Below are 13,935 nucleotides of genomic sequence, written 5' to 3' on the forward strand. Positions count from 1 at the left end.
AAGCAATATGGTTCTATATACAGCCCCAGAAGCAAGCTCACTACATATATACAGGCCCAGAACAAATACAGCTCAATTTAGTGCAACCCCTGCCGTATAGGTTTGTACGGCGTAAAACTACAGCTCCCAGCATAACCCGAACAATTTTAAGGATATGCTGGGAAATGCCCTTTCACAAAAAATAAATCCTATCATAATCATCTTGCTGCAGATCATACAGTGACTAGAGTGCTGATTAGAGGCAGAGTGAACATTTACATTAAGTGACTCACCGGTGACGTATCAGATTCTAGTTATTTTTCTCCATTTGGTCCAGACCTCTAAGACGACTTCTCCCGGTCCATTTCTGCAGTTTGCCGCTCACATGTCTTCAGCTTCTCACTTTTCCAACATTTCTGCACCTATAAATAAAGATAAAGTTATCATTATACCACACACTACGCCCCTAAATATAATAGCGCCATACACTGCACCTCTAATTATAATAGCACCATACACCGTGTCACACACACACACACACACACACACACACACACACACACACACTGTGCCCCCTGTAGATAGTGCCTGCCATAGAGCCCCTGTAGATAGTGCCCCCATATAAACCACCCCTGTATATAGTGTCCCACAAATAACTCCCCCTATAGTGCTCTACAGATAGCCCACCCCTGTATATAGCCCCCTGTAGATATAGCCCACCCCTGTATATAGAGCTCTACAGATAGCCCAACCATGAATGTAGCCCCCCTGTAGATATAGCCCACCCCTGTATATAGTGCTCCACATATAGTTCACCCCTGTATATAGTGTTTCACAGATAGCCCACCCCTGTATATAGCCCCCCTTGTACATATAGTCCACCCCTGTATATAGTGCTCCACTAGATAGTCCACCCCTGTATATAGTGCTCCAAAGATAGCCCACCCCTGTATATATTATATGCAAGGGTGGGCTATCTGTGGAGCACTATATACAGGGGTGGACTATTTGTACAAGGCGGCTATATACAGGGGTGGGCTTTCTGTGGAGCACTATAGGGGGGAGCTATTTGTGGGATACTATATACAGGGGTGGCCTATATCTACAGGGGGACTATATACTGGGGTGGGCTATATCTACAGGGGGACTATATCTACAGGGGTGGGCTATCTACATGGGGACCATATCTACAGGGCTGGGCTATATCTACAGGGCTGGGCTATATCTACAGGGCTGGGCTATACACAGGGGGGCTATATCTACAGAGGGGGGCTATATACAGGGGTGGGCTAAACACAGGGGGCTATATCTACAGGGGTGGGCTATACACAGGGGGGCAATATCTACAGAGGGGGGCTATATACAGGGGTGGGCTATACACAGGGGGGCTATATCTACAGGGGTGGGCTATATACAGGGGGAATATATCTACAGGGGGCTATATCTACAGGGCTGGGCTATATACAGGGCGACTAGATCTACAGGGGGGGGGGCTATATACTGGGGTGGGCTATCTATGGAGCACCATATACAGGGGTGGGCTATATCTACAGGGGGCTATATACTATATAGCCCACCCCTGTATATGGTGCTCTATAGACAGCCCACTCCAGTATATAGCCCCCCTGTAGATATAGTCCCCCTGTATATAGCCCCCCTGTAGATATAGTCCCCCTGTATATAGCCCAGCAGATATAGTCCCCCTGTATATAGCCCAGCCCTGTAGATATAGTCCCCCTGTATATAGCCCCCCTGTAGATATAGTCCCCCTGTAGATATAGTCCCCCTGTAGATAGCCCAGCAGATATAGTCCCCCTGTATATAGCCCAGCCCTGTAGATATAGTCCCCCTGTATATAGCCCAGCCCTGTAGATATAGTCCCCCTGTATATAGCCCAGCAGATATAGTCCCCCTGTATATAGCCCCCCTGTAGATATAGTCCCCCTGTATATAGCCCCCCTGTAGATATAGTCCCCCTGTATATAGCCCAGCAGATATAGTCCCCCTGTATGTAGCCCAGCCCTGTAGATATAGTCCCCCTGTATATAGCCCAGCAGATATAGTCCCCCTGTATATAGCCCAGCCCTGTAGATATAGTCCCCCTGTATATAGCCCCCCTGTATATAGCCCCTCTGTAGATATAGTCCCCCTGTAGATAGCCCAGCAGATATAGTCCCCCTGTATATAGCCCAGCCCTGTAGATATAGTCCCCCTGTATATAGCCCAGCCCTGTAGATATAGTCCCCCTGTATATAGCCCAGCAGATATAGTCCCCCTGTATATAGCCCAGCCCTGTAGATATAGTCCCCCTGTATATAGCCCCCCTGTATATAGCCCCCCTGTAGATATAGTCCCCCTGTAGATAGCCCAGCAGATATAGTCCCCCTGTATATAGCCCAGCCCTGTAGATATAGTCCCCCTGTATATAGCCCAGCAGATATAGTCCCCCTGTATATAGCCCAGCCCTGTAGATATAGTCTCCCTGTAGATAGACACCCCCCGTAGATAAAGTCCCCCGTGTAGACAAAGTCCCCACCCCGCAGATACAGCCGCACACTTCTATTGCAATTAAATTTAAAAAAAAATTCAAACTCACCTAATTCCCGCTCCCACGCCGTCCGACAGCCATGGAGACCTGCTCTCTTCTGTGCAGGTCTCCAGGGGGTTGAACGCAGCGTCTATGAAAGGCGCTGATTGGCTGGGCAGGATGACTTTCCCTGCCAGTCAGTCAGCGCCTTTCATCGACGGAAGCGTCACTGGTACAAAAGGTACCAGTCGCTTCATTCGTGGAGAGGCGCTGAATGGCCGGGCACGGAACGTGCCCGGTCATTCATTGCTTCTAATTGTACCTGTGTCCTTGCGACACAGGTACAATTATAGTGCAGGAGGAGGTGGCACTGGCGCTCCCCTCCGAACTGCGCCCGGGGCACATGCCCCGCTTGCCCCCCCCCTAGCTACGCCCCTGTAATGAAGTACTGCATTTTTATATAAATTAATAGAAAGAAATGATACAAAGAAGAAGCTGGAATTTCTGTTTCCAATGTTCAGTCCCTTTAGACATGTTGATGTTTTGCCATGAGCACGTTAGATGCAATACTGTAAATTCATTGGAGCAATAAAACATGAAAAATACAAGTGCAAGGTTTTTGTTTTTTTAAATTGGGGCAACTGTAGCTTGCACATTATTATGGGTACATGTCTTGCTGACACATGGAACATATAGGGCATTGGAGGTTTGCTTTTATGGGGACATCTTTGCCTTATACTTAGGGGGCATCTGCGGTTGACGAGTGTCACAAAAGGAATCTGTGGTTGGAAATTGTTATGAACAGCATCTGCAGCTGATATCTTGTTAGGCACCCTACACATTTGTCCAGCAATCCAGTTTTATTTGCCTCCAGAGTGGTACAGAAACTGATGCCGGGACTGATCCCAATCTTTCTTATAGGAGCAATTTTTGCATCGGTTGTAATGCCGGATGTCTCTGTGCCAGACACCAGACCGATGTACAAAATGCACAACTTTGTCATCAGTTGTGCCAGGTTGAGGCATAAAACAAGTAGCTGGACCTAAATGATTGTAATGTCCGTGGCTGCAGGCTGTCAGCTCCAATCCCCTCCTGACAGCCGCAGCCACGAGTCGGCATGCGCTGGCCCCAGCCTCCTCCTCAGGAGATGCCAGCGCTTGCTTCCACTCACCTCAGCCTCCCGTAGGGTGCGCGCGAACGCTCATACCCACTCTTAAAGGGGCAGCGTACGTACCAGACTTTTGATGAACTTTGACCCGTGAGTACCCTGGACTATAAGAGGGGTCCAGCCCCCTGCTTCTATGCCTGAGCGTTGTTGATGTTTCCTAGTTTGTCTATGTGATGGCCTCCTAGTGTATTTCCTGTTTCCTGTTCCTGTACCAGTTCCTGTTCCTTGCATTCCATACCATCCTGGTTGAGCACTGTCTGTGCCAAAGTCGTGTCGTGCTGTATTCCACATCTGACCTGCTTCACCTCGCATGACGTCTACCTGCTGCCTAGTCCTAGCCGAGCCTGCCCTGCTGCTGTATGAGCTGCCACAGGTACCTATACAAACTATAGACATTCACGTGCGCCCTGTTGGCCAGCTGCCTTACCTCCAAGGCGGTACGGCTTAGTGGGTCCACAGACCCACAGACACTTTGTGACACTGATATATGTGAACTTAGCCTAACAAAGTATTTGTTATGCGGACAACAGTGTTTTACACATTCCTATTGAAGCATCTATGGTTAGTACACTCTTATGGGAGCGCCTGTGTTAGGCTTAATGTTAATGGACCCCCTGGTACAGTGTGAAGGGGCATTTCTGGTTAGCACACTGTTATAAAGGCATCTATGACTTGATCTCTTATATGGATAAGGAGGAAAAAACGGGATACACGGCGCTGCTTAATGTAATTAGTTTAATAACGATGGATGCTACGCGTTTCGATACCGGACTGGCATCTTCATCAGGCATATCAAGGGGATAGTACAGAGGACACATATATATACACAAATGTACAAAATTGAAATCAAGCTCATTGGGCCAGTTCAGACCAGCCTCCTGGCCAGAAAAACCGCCAAAATCAGCAGGTCAAAGTTCAGCAAATGTCATAACATAAAGAACATAATACAAAATGAAAAAATGGGGTGAATGCAATAACAAATGAGTTGCTAACAGATAGTACATGTTATTAGATGTCACATTTAGTATAGTAAGTCTATGAGCAAACTAATCCGTTCAGTTCCTGAACCAAAATGATTATCGGCATTTAGTACAAATAACATATTGTTTATACAAGTGTTTTATATGTGGTATATGAAAGGGATAGATGATATGGAGTTGTCAGGGGGATGGTGAGATAGTACGATGTCTAGAGAATGTTTTATTTGTACGAGATCCTAATATAGCGCATAGTAGCGCGTTGTCATGGTAACCTGTAAACACAGACAAACCGGAAGAGAAGGGAAACTATGTTGGAACGCATAGTGAAGCGCAACAGCGCAGTGAGAAAGTTTCGCTAAAAATGTTTTCGTTACAATCAGTCATAAGTGGCCAAAGATAGAAGCAACAAGGTATAAGTTTATTATAAGTATGATAGAAATACTGAGAGATGCTATTATAATATAAATAATGAAGTCATGAAGAACACTAACAGCTAAAGGGCCGAACAGGTTCGATGTGGGGAACAATACAATTAGTTAGATGAGCAGCTAATAGAAGCATATCACCTAATTGCATTATAAAAATAAAAAAATATATAGGACTGAAATATGATTGTGTATGCCATATAAATGTATAAGACATAATATATAGAAAGAGAAATAATAATTAAAATAAAATAATAATAATGATAATTAAAAATAATAATAATAGAAAATAATAGTGATAATCATTAATAATTAATAATAAATAAATAATAAATAATAATAATAGAATACCGCTTAGTTGTGATGATATATGTATACCTAATGAAAAATAATAATAGAAAATAATAGTGATAATCATTAATAATTAATAATAAATAATAGATAATAGAATACCGCTTAGTTGTGATGATATATGTATACCTTCGTCATTAGAAAAGAACTAGAATTATTAAAACATTTTACTTTTGTGACTGGATGTAAATATTAGGATATCTCAATAAAATTAATGTATAAAAATTAATATAATAAGATTAATATAGACATTACATTACAACGTATCAATAAAATTGATAATTTAAAAATAATAAAATACAATAAATAAAAAATAGATTAAAGGGTTGGATGCGCTGATATTAGTCCAACGCGGACTCCGCAATATCATTAAGGCCATTGGGGTATAAGGTCACCAGTTTATATATCCAAAAATTTTCTCTTTGTTTTAATCTAATAAATCTATTAGATATATCAAGGGGTATTTTTTCAATGGGAGTCACGGTGATAGAGTCAAAGTTGCATTTATGTTCAGTAGCACAGTGGCGGGACACGCTATGTTTTTCAAACCCAGTCCTAACATTGAATCTATGTTTATTAACCCTACATCTAAGGGTTTGGGTGGTACGACCCACATATTGTTGATCACACGTGCATTGTAAAAGGTAGATGACGTAGTCACTACCACAATTGAGAAAACTTTTTATCGGAAACCTTTCATTCGTAATCATGGAAGTGAAATGCGTTTTTTTGTTTGCAATGTTTAGACAACAAAGACATCTAGATTTGCCACAACGATACGCCCCATTAATAATTAATGATGTTTTTGGAGGGTCTTGAGTAATTTTATGCAATTTGCTTGGCGCTATCAAATTTCTTAGCGTTTTTGCCCTTCTATATGTGATCTTTGGCTTGATGGGAAGGATACTTTTCATAAATTGGTCATTTGTTAGAATGTGCCAATGCTTCAGAAGTATAGTATTAATTAGTTTGCTCCCTTTATTAAAAGTGGTGATAAAATTACAATTAAAATCGGTCGGTTTCACAACAGCTTGCGCTTTGGGGTTGATACACTCAGATTGTGTTAACGCCTTTGCTCTAGACTCTGCTCCCTTAATCAAACTGGTTGGAAAGTTTTTTTGTTTGAATCTTTTTTTCAAAATATTACATTCAATGGAGAAATCTTTATCGCTAGTGCAATTTTTTCTTATTCGTTTGAATTGGCCAAAAGGTACATTCTTTAGCCATGGACGATAGTGTGCACTTTTAAAATCTAGATAGCTGTTAACGTCAACTCCTTTAAAATGAGTCTTAGTACTTAAAAAACGGCCATTTTTTTCAATTGTTAGATCCAGAAAGTCTATTTGTTCCAAGGACGATGTATGTGTAAATAAAATACCAAAATTGTTGCTATTGAGGTGGCTAACCCAATCTGAAATTACAGTCGCATCTCCTTTAATGACGAAAAAGAGGTCGTCTATATAGCGTTTATAAAAAATAATATTATCCTTAAAATTATGGTCACCGTATATATAAAATTCTTCAAAAGCCCCCATGTACAGGTTAGCGTACGACGGGGCGAATCTTGACCCCATCGCACAGCCCTTAACCTGTCTATAAAATTTACCCTCAAAGGTGAAAACATTTCGTTTAAGTATAAAATCAAAACAATCCATCAGAAAGTTGATCTGATTATTTGGGAAAAGAGGGTTGGAGGTTAAATAAGTTAGAGACGCTTGCATGCCAAGATCATGTGGGATATTCGTATAAAGTGATGTCACATCTACAGTTAAAAACCATAGATCCGTAAAATCGTGGGCGGTTTGTAGTTTGTACAGTTCTCTAATTAAATGTGTAGAGTCTTTAAGGTGCGACGGTAGTTTGACTACATGTGTTTGGAGGTGAATGTCTATGAAATGTGACAAATTACTAGTCATGGACCCTATCCCTGAGATAATGGGTCTACCAGGGGGATTTGATAGGGATTTATGGATCTTTGGTAAATGGTATAAAAACGGAATGGTAGGAAAAGGAACTGTTAAAAATGTTTTCTCTTTTTTATTTATAATCTGATCAGTATAAGCCATTTCTATAAGGGATTTATATTCAAGTAGAAATGTTGGTATTGGATTATACTGCAGTCTCTCATAGAAGTTTGTATCGGACAATAGTCTGTAGGCCTCATTGGTGTAATCAGCACGGTCTTGGATTATAATCCCACCACCCTTGTCAGCAGATCGAATCACTATTTGGTGGTTTTTTTGTAGATTTTTTAGTGCAAGGCGTTCAGACTTAGTGAGATTGTCTGGGGAGTAGATGGGTTTTTCTATTGTTTTGAAGTCATTGCTGACCAGATTGTAAAAGGTTTCGAGTGCTGGTCCGCGGTGGTGGAGGGGATAAAATGAAGATCTAGGGTGGACGTCTACACTAACAGATTTGGGGATGTGAGTAGATGTGGTCACACTATGTATGGACTCTGGTGTAGTTGTTATTGGAGATAATGCAAAATGACGTAGAAGTGTGAGTCTACGCATAAACCTATTAAGGTCCATGAAAACTTCAAAACCATACATATATCATCACAACTAAGCGGTATTCTATTATCTATTATTTATTATTAATTATTAATGATTATCACTATTATTTTCTATTATTATTTTTCATTAGGTATACATATATCATCACAACTAAGCGGTATTCTATTATTATTATTTATTATTTATTTATTATTAATTATTAATGATTATCACTATTATTTTCTATTATTATTATTTTTAATTATCATTATTATTATTTTATTTTAATTATTATTTCTCTTTCTATATATTATGTCTTATACATTTATATGGCATACACAATCATATTTCAGTCCTATATATTTTTTTATTTTTATAATGCAATTAGGTGATATGCTTCTATTAGCTGCTCATCTAACTAATTGTATTGTTCCCCACATCGAACCTGTTCGGCCCTTTAGCTGTTAGTGTTCTTCATGACTTCATTATTTATATTATAATAGCATCTCTCAGTATTTCTATCATACTTATAATAAACTTATACCTTGTTGCTTCTATCTTTGGCCACTTATGACTGATTGTAACGAAAACATTTTTAGCGAAACTTTCTCACTGCGCTGTTGCGCTTCACTATGCGTTCCAACATAGTTTCCCTTCTCTTCCGGTTTGTCTGTGTTTACAGGTTACCATGACAACGCGCTACTATGCGCTATATTAGGATCTCGTACAAATAAAACATTCTCTAGACATCGTACTATCTCACCATCCCCCTGACAACTCCATATCATCTATCCCTTTCATATACCACATATAAAACACTTGTATAAACAATATGTTATTTGTACTAAATGCCGATAATCATTTTGGTTCAGGAACTGAACGGATTAGTTTGCTCATAGACTTACTATACTAAATGTGACATCTAATAACATGTACTATCTGTTAGCAACTCATTTGTTATTGCATTCACCCCATTTTTTCATTTTGTATTATGTTCTTTATGTTATGACATTTGCTGAACTTTGACCTGCTGATTTTGGCGGTTTTTCTGGCCAGGAGGCTGGTCTGAACTGGCCCAATGAGCTTGATTTCAATTTTGTACATTTGTGTATATATATGTGTCCTCTGTACTATCCCCTTGATATGCCTGATGAAGATGCCAGTCCGGTATCGAAACGCGTAGCATCCATCGTTATTAAACTAATTACATTAAGCAGCGCCGTGTATCCCGTTTTTTCCTCCTTATCTCTATTAATTTGGCAACCCCGTGGGAGTTTGCGTTGGGATTGGCAGCAGCTTATCTACTACGAATTACATGCCGGTAATTCACAACCTCATAGGTGAGCATTTATGTGCGTTATCTCCGCTCATTTTCGATTGATACCGCAAGTTTTGGCGCCGTGTCCTTTTTTGTTTCACTTCAGTATTGATCTCTTATATGGAACTTTATGTCTATGTACCACAATCATTGATTTTTTTCATTAAAGACAAACTTAATTATAGCCAATATTGGCCAACATGTAAAGCATAGACAGGAAAGATATTGTGCTATATAAAGCTGATAACCAAGTGGAGACAATCAGCAAGAAAGAATCATTATAACATTTAGAATTTGATTGCTTTATTGTCTCTGGTGGTCAAGTCAGTTCTCTATATAGTCTTCAGGCAAAACAGGAAGATCCAAACAAATAGATCTTTACATGGGCTTCAGCTTACAGAATGAACTAGTGTAAATATTGCTATAAATCAGCACTAAAATAACACACCATATTCTGGAGCTTTTGACCGGTATAATTGATGCATTGATGACCGTCCACTAATCCAAAACATCTGTCAGTTCCCATTGATACTCATATAATGGAAATTATATACTGGATAAATGCACAATATATATAACGTATGCAGTACTTTTGTTTTGTAAACATCAACTAATATATATATATATATTTATTTATATTCCTACATATATATATATATATATGTGTGTGCATATGTATATATATATATATATATATATATATATATATATATATATACGTGTATATATATATATATATATATATATATATATATTGCCTACAATATAAAAATAAGTTTCCTTTAGCTGCTTCCAGGTGGCATCAGGAGAATACAGATATTGTAATAGAAGAGAGGAGATGGGATATCAAAATGTGTTGATGGGAACCGCAGCAGCCCCTTTCTTATCCCCATTCAGAGAATACAGGCAGGCACCATATACTGTTTTTGGTTTTCAAGATAACAGCTTGCAGTCATTAAATGGAAATAATTAGAAGTTTCCCTCGTAATGAGTGATGCACCTTTGTGATCATCACATGACCTGGACAGGTTTTCAACCTCTGGAAGTAAACAATAATGACTCCTGAATAAAGTTGAGATCTTGAAAATTGTAATTGAAGTTTTCTAAAGTAGTTTAATTTTTTATTAAATAATGAAAAAGCTGCAGAAACTAGAATACCCCTGTAGTATAAGTGCATTCCGATATCTATTGAACGCATCCCCGTATTCTATGTTAAATTGGATCAACCTGGATTCATTTAAGTATGTACACAGATCCACACATATAACGCAAAAAACGTGCAGACGTTTTAACACAGTTCCCACAGTCCTCACTGTACACAGTTATAGACTGAAGCACTTCAGGTAAAATACAACTGCTACATTGTAAAATGAGGCTTTTGTATTACAGAGAAGCTAATTTAAGTTGTTACTACCATGTTTATACTAGCGTTCTGTTTATAGTAAAATACAACCACTATTAATCAAATACAGAGGTTGTCTTATCAGTGTCTAGAACGGACAATCTTCCCTGCAAGTCTTCAACCAAGACATTTTTAGGATCTTATTTATTTTACAGACATAACAAGCTGGGAACCAGAAACAAAAATTCATTGGTAGAAAAGACCCATAAAAATGAGATTTGTTGAAGAATTCATCTTAATGCCAATTGTAAAGGATCCTGATAAAAACAAGCTCGGGTTCTGATCGACTGGCACTGTGCCATGGCAGTAATCCTATCCATTTGGCAAAAGGTTCTTAACTAAGATTCGTCTTTTGTCCATTACGTTCTCAGCCAAGGCACAAAGTGGATTATTTTACTGCATTTGTTTCCAATTAGGGTCATGTTATTTCTAGAATAAGAGGTGCTTGGGACAATTAGCCTCCTCCGCTATAAAACATGATGGCCAAAGGGACACAATATGTCACTTCCTTGGGATCTGCTCACCCTGGGGAAAGAATATCTGGACTGAGCATCTGTACTATCCTATTAGTTCCAAGGACACAAACTAGGTTTACTTTCTGAGGTGTTTAGACAAGCAGTCTAACATTAACAGCTAAAATTTACCTCTGAAAGACAACTTTTTATTAACAAAACTTTTTCCAGTTGAGTTAAAAGAATTCAAGTAATTAAATGTTTCGTTGGAGCATCCTTCGCTATTAACTCCAATATTCAATAATTTAACATACTTGGGATGATAGAAGCCAGTGTCAGACTGGGTTCTTTAGGCCCACCAAAGAAAATAATTTTGAGGTTCCAGTATCTACACAGAACATCTGTATAGATCTACTACTAATGCTACTACCACTACCACTACTACTACTACTACTACTATACTACTACTACTACTACTACTACTATCACTACTACTACTACTACTACTACTATACTACTACTACTACTACTCTCTTTTTTACCTTCTCTTATCTACTTTTTCTTTAATAGGTGTCTAGTGTTTCTGTAACTTAAAATGCTCATAAGCAAAACATCACAATTACCTTGTGATGCTTTTTTACTTCTCAAACTATACTTATTACATAAGTGTTCTTAAAGGCTTGAATGTTAAACTTTGGAGCATAACCTTTTTGTTTAAGTTGACTTTATATTAATATGGAAATGAAAATAAAATATTTGTTTAAAAAAACAACAATTGTTTCATTTCACCACATTCTGAGAGACATAACTTTTTTATTTTTTCGTCGATTGAGCGGTGTGAGGGCTTATTTTTTTGCGGGACAAGCTGTAGTTTATATTTATACCATTTTTTGGTACATATAACTTTTTGGTCACTTTTTATTACATTGTTTTTAAGAGCTAAAGTGACCAAAAAAACAAAATTTTGACATTTTAAAGTTTTTGTTTTTTACGGTGTTTACCGTGCAAGTTAAATAATGGTATATTGTAATAGTTAAGACTTTTACGGATGCAGCGTTACCAATTTTGTTTATTTTTTACATTACTTTAGAGGAAAAATTGGGAAAAGGTTTTTTTTTCACTACTAATATCTTTATTAAACATTTTTGTACACATTTTATTAGTCCCCCTAGGAGACTTGAACCAGCGACCATTAGATCGCTGGTACAATACACTATATTGCCATTTTTACAGGCTTCTATTGAGCCGTGCCAGAGGCATGGGTTAACAGAGGCAGAGTGAAGGCAGTCCTGCGGGCATTCATTAGGCCCCTGGGCTGCCATGACAATCATCGGCACCCCCCGATCGCGTTGTGGGGGCATCGATGAGCTGTCGGAGTGGGCCACCCACTCTTTTCAACGCCTCAGATGCTGAGGTCGCGATTGAGTGGTTAAACATTCAGGAACAGCGTGAGACCCGGGTGTCAGCTGTAAAACAAAGCTGACACCCGCAGCAAATGGAGCATGCTCAGCCCGTGAGCGCGCTCCATACTTCCCTATAACACTTATCATGTACATGTACATGATGATGCGTCAAGGGGTTAAATGAGTTTATAATCCAAGTGGAGATATCCAATACCATGACTGTTCTGATAGTGAGGAACATGTTTGTCATGTCGGACAGGTTCCCAGCAGTTGGAGGCCTGTTGTAGAGCCATGTCATTCTTGTTATTTTTATGAACAAATGCAGGGGAAGCACCATGATTCTCTATGTGAATGCATGGGTTTTCTCCAGCTTTCACCCACACTCCAAAAACATACTGTCAGGTTAAGGCTGTCTATGTAATTGGACTAGTGCATATCTGAGATAATGAATTAAGATTTTGATTTCATACAGGGAGCAATGTGAGTGTATAAAGAATCTGTACAGCGCTGCAGAATATGTTGGTGCATTATTGTGACATGATTAACAATAGCCCATAGCCTATAAACACACAGTTAGACACTATTGTGACATCATTCATCACAGTAGAGCTTAGCATATAAATATGCAAATACATTTGTGACATCAGTACAATACATTGTAGTCATTTAATATGTATTGTGACTTCATTATAATGAAGCGCAGCTACACTAAGAAACAGTATTCAGATATCATTATCACAATGGAGTTTAGTCTGCAGTATACAGACACAGTTTGTGACACCAGTCTGCAGAGTGTGGCCAGGCCACCATCAGGAATTTCTGGGACAAAACAGAGCAGTGGTGAGGTGCAAACTGGCAGAGGCTCTGTGGAGGGGCTGGGGGAAGCAGTAGGTGTGCAAAGACTCTGCAGGGATGTAAAGGGGGCAACATAAAAAAATCATTGCACTGAAGCTGCTGCCTGTACCTGACACCAGCAGGCTCTAAGATCTCCCACCACCATTCTACGCCTGTACGAAGTTTCTGCCTCCTTCTCAAACTCAGCACACACATCACCTGCATAGTCCATAGACCAGATGCCAAAATTAATTCAGACCCCAAACCAGACCCTTGAATTAATTCAGTTCCCACGACAAAATCCCTGAATTAATTCAGACCCCCGACCAAACCCCTAAATTTATTCAGACCCCCGATTTAGACCAATACATTAATTCAGACTCCAGAGAAGACCCCCTAAATGATTCTGACTTCAGAACCAGGCTCAAAAAAAAAAATCCTATGCATTTAGTGGTCCCTTCAAGCTCCTGATGCGGGGTCCATGCTGTCAAGGTTTTGGTGATTGCTTTTCCTTCATCCCCACCTGGTCATTATCATACTCAGAAAAAAAAAGGACAGAGAAAGATCACTTCAGCCATCCAAAAGTCAGCTTACATCAAGT

Source organism: Rhinoderma darwinii, chromosome 4 (assembly GCF_050947455.1).
Source record: "Rhinoderma darwinii isolate aRhiDar2 chromosome 4, aRhiDar2.hap1, whole genome shotgun sequence".
Lineage (NCBI taxonomy): Eukaryota > Metazoa > Chordata > Amphibia > Anura > Rhinodermatidae > Rhinoderma > Rhinoderma darwinii.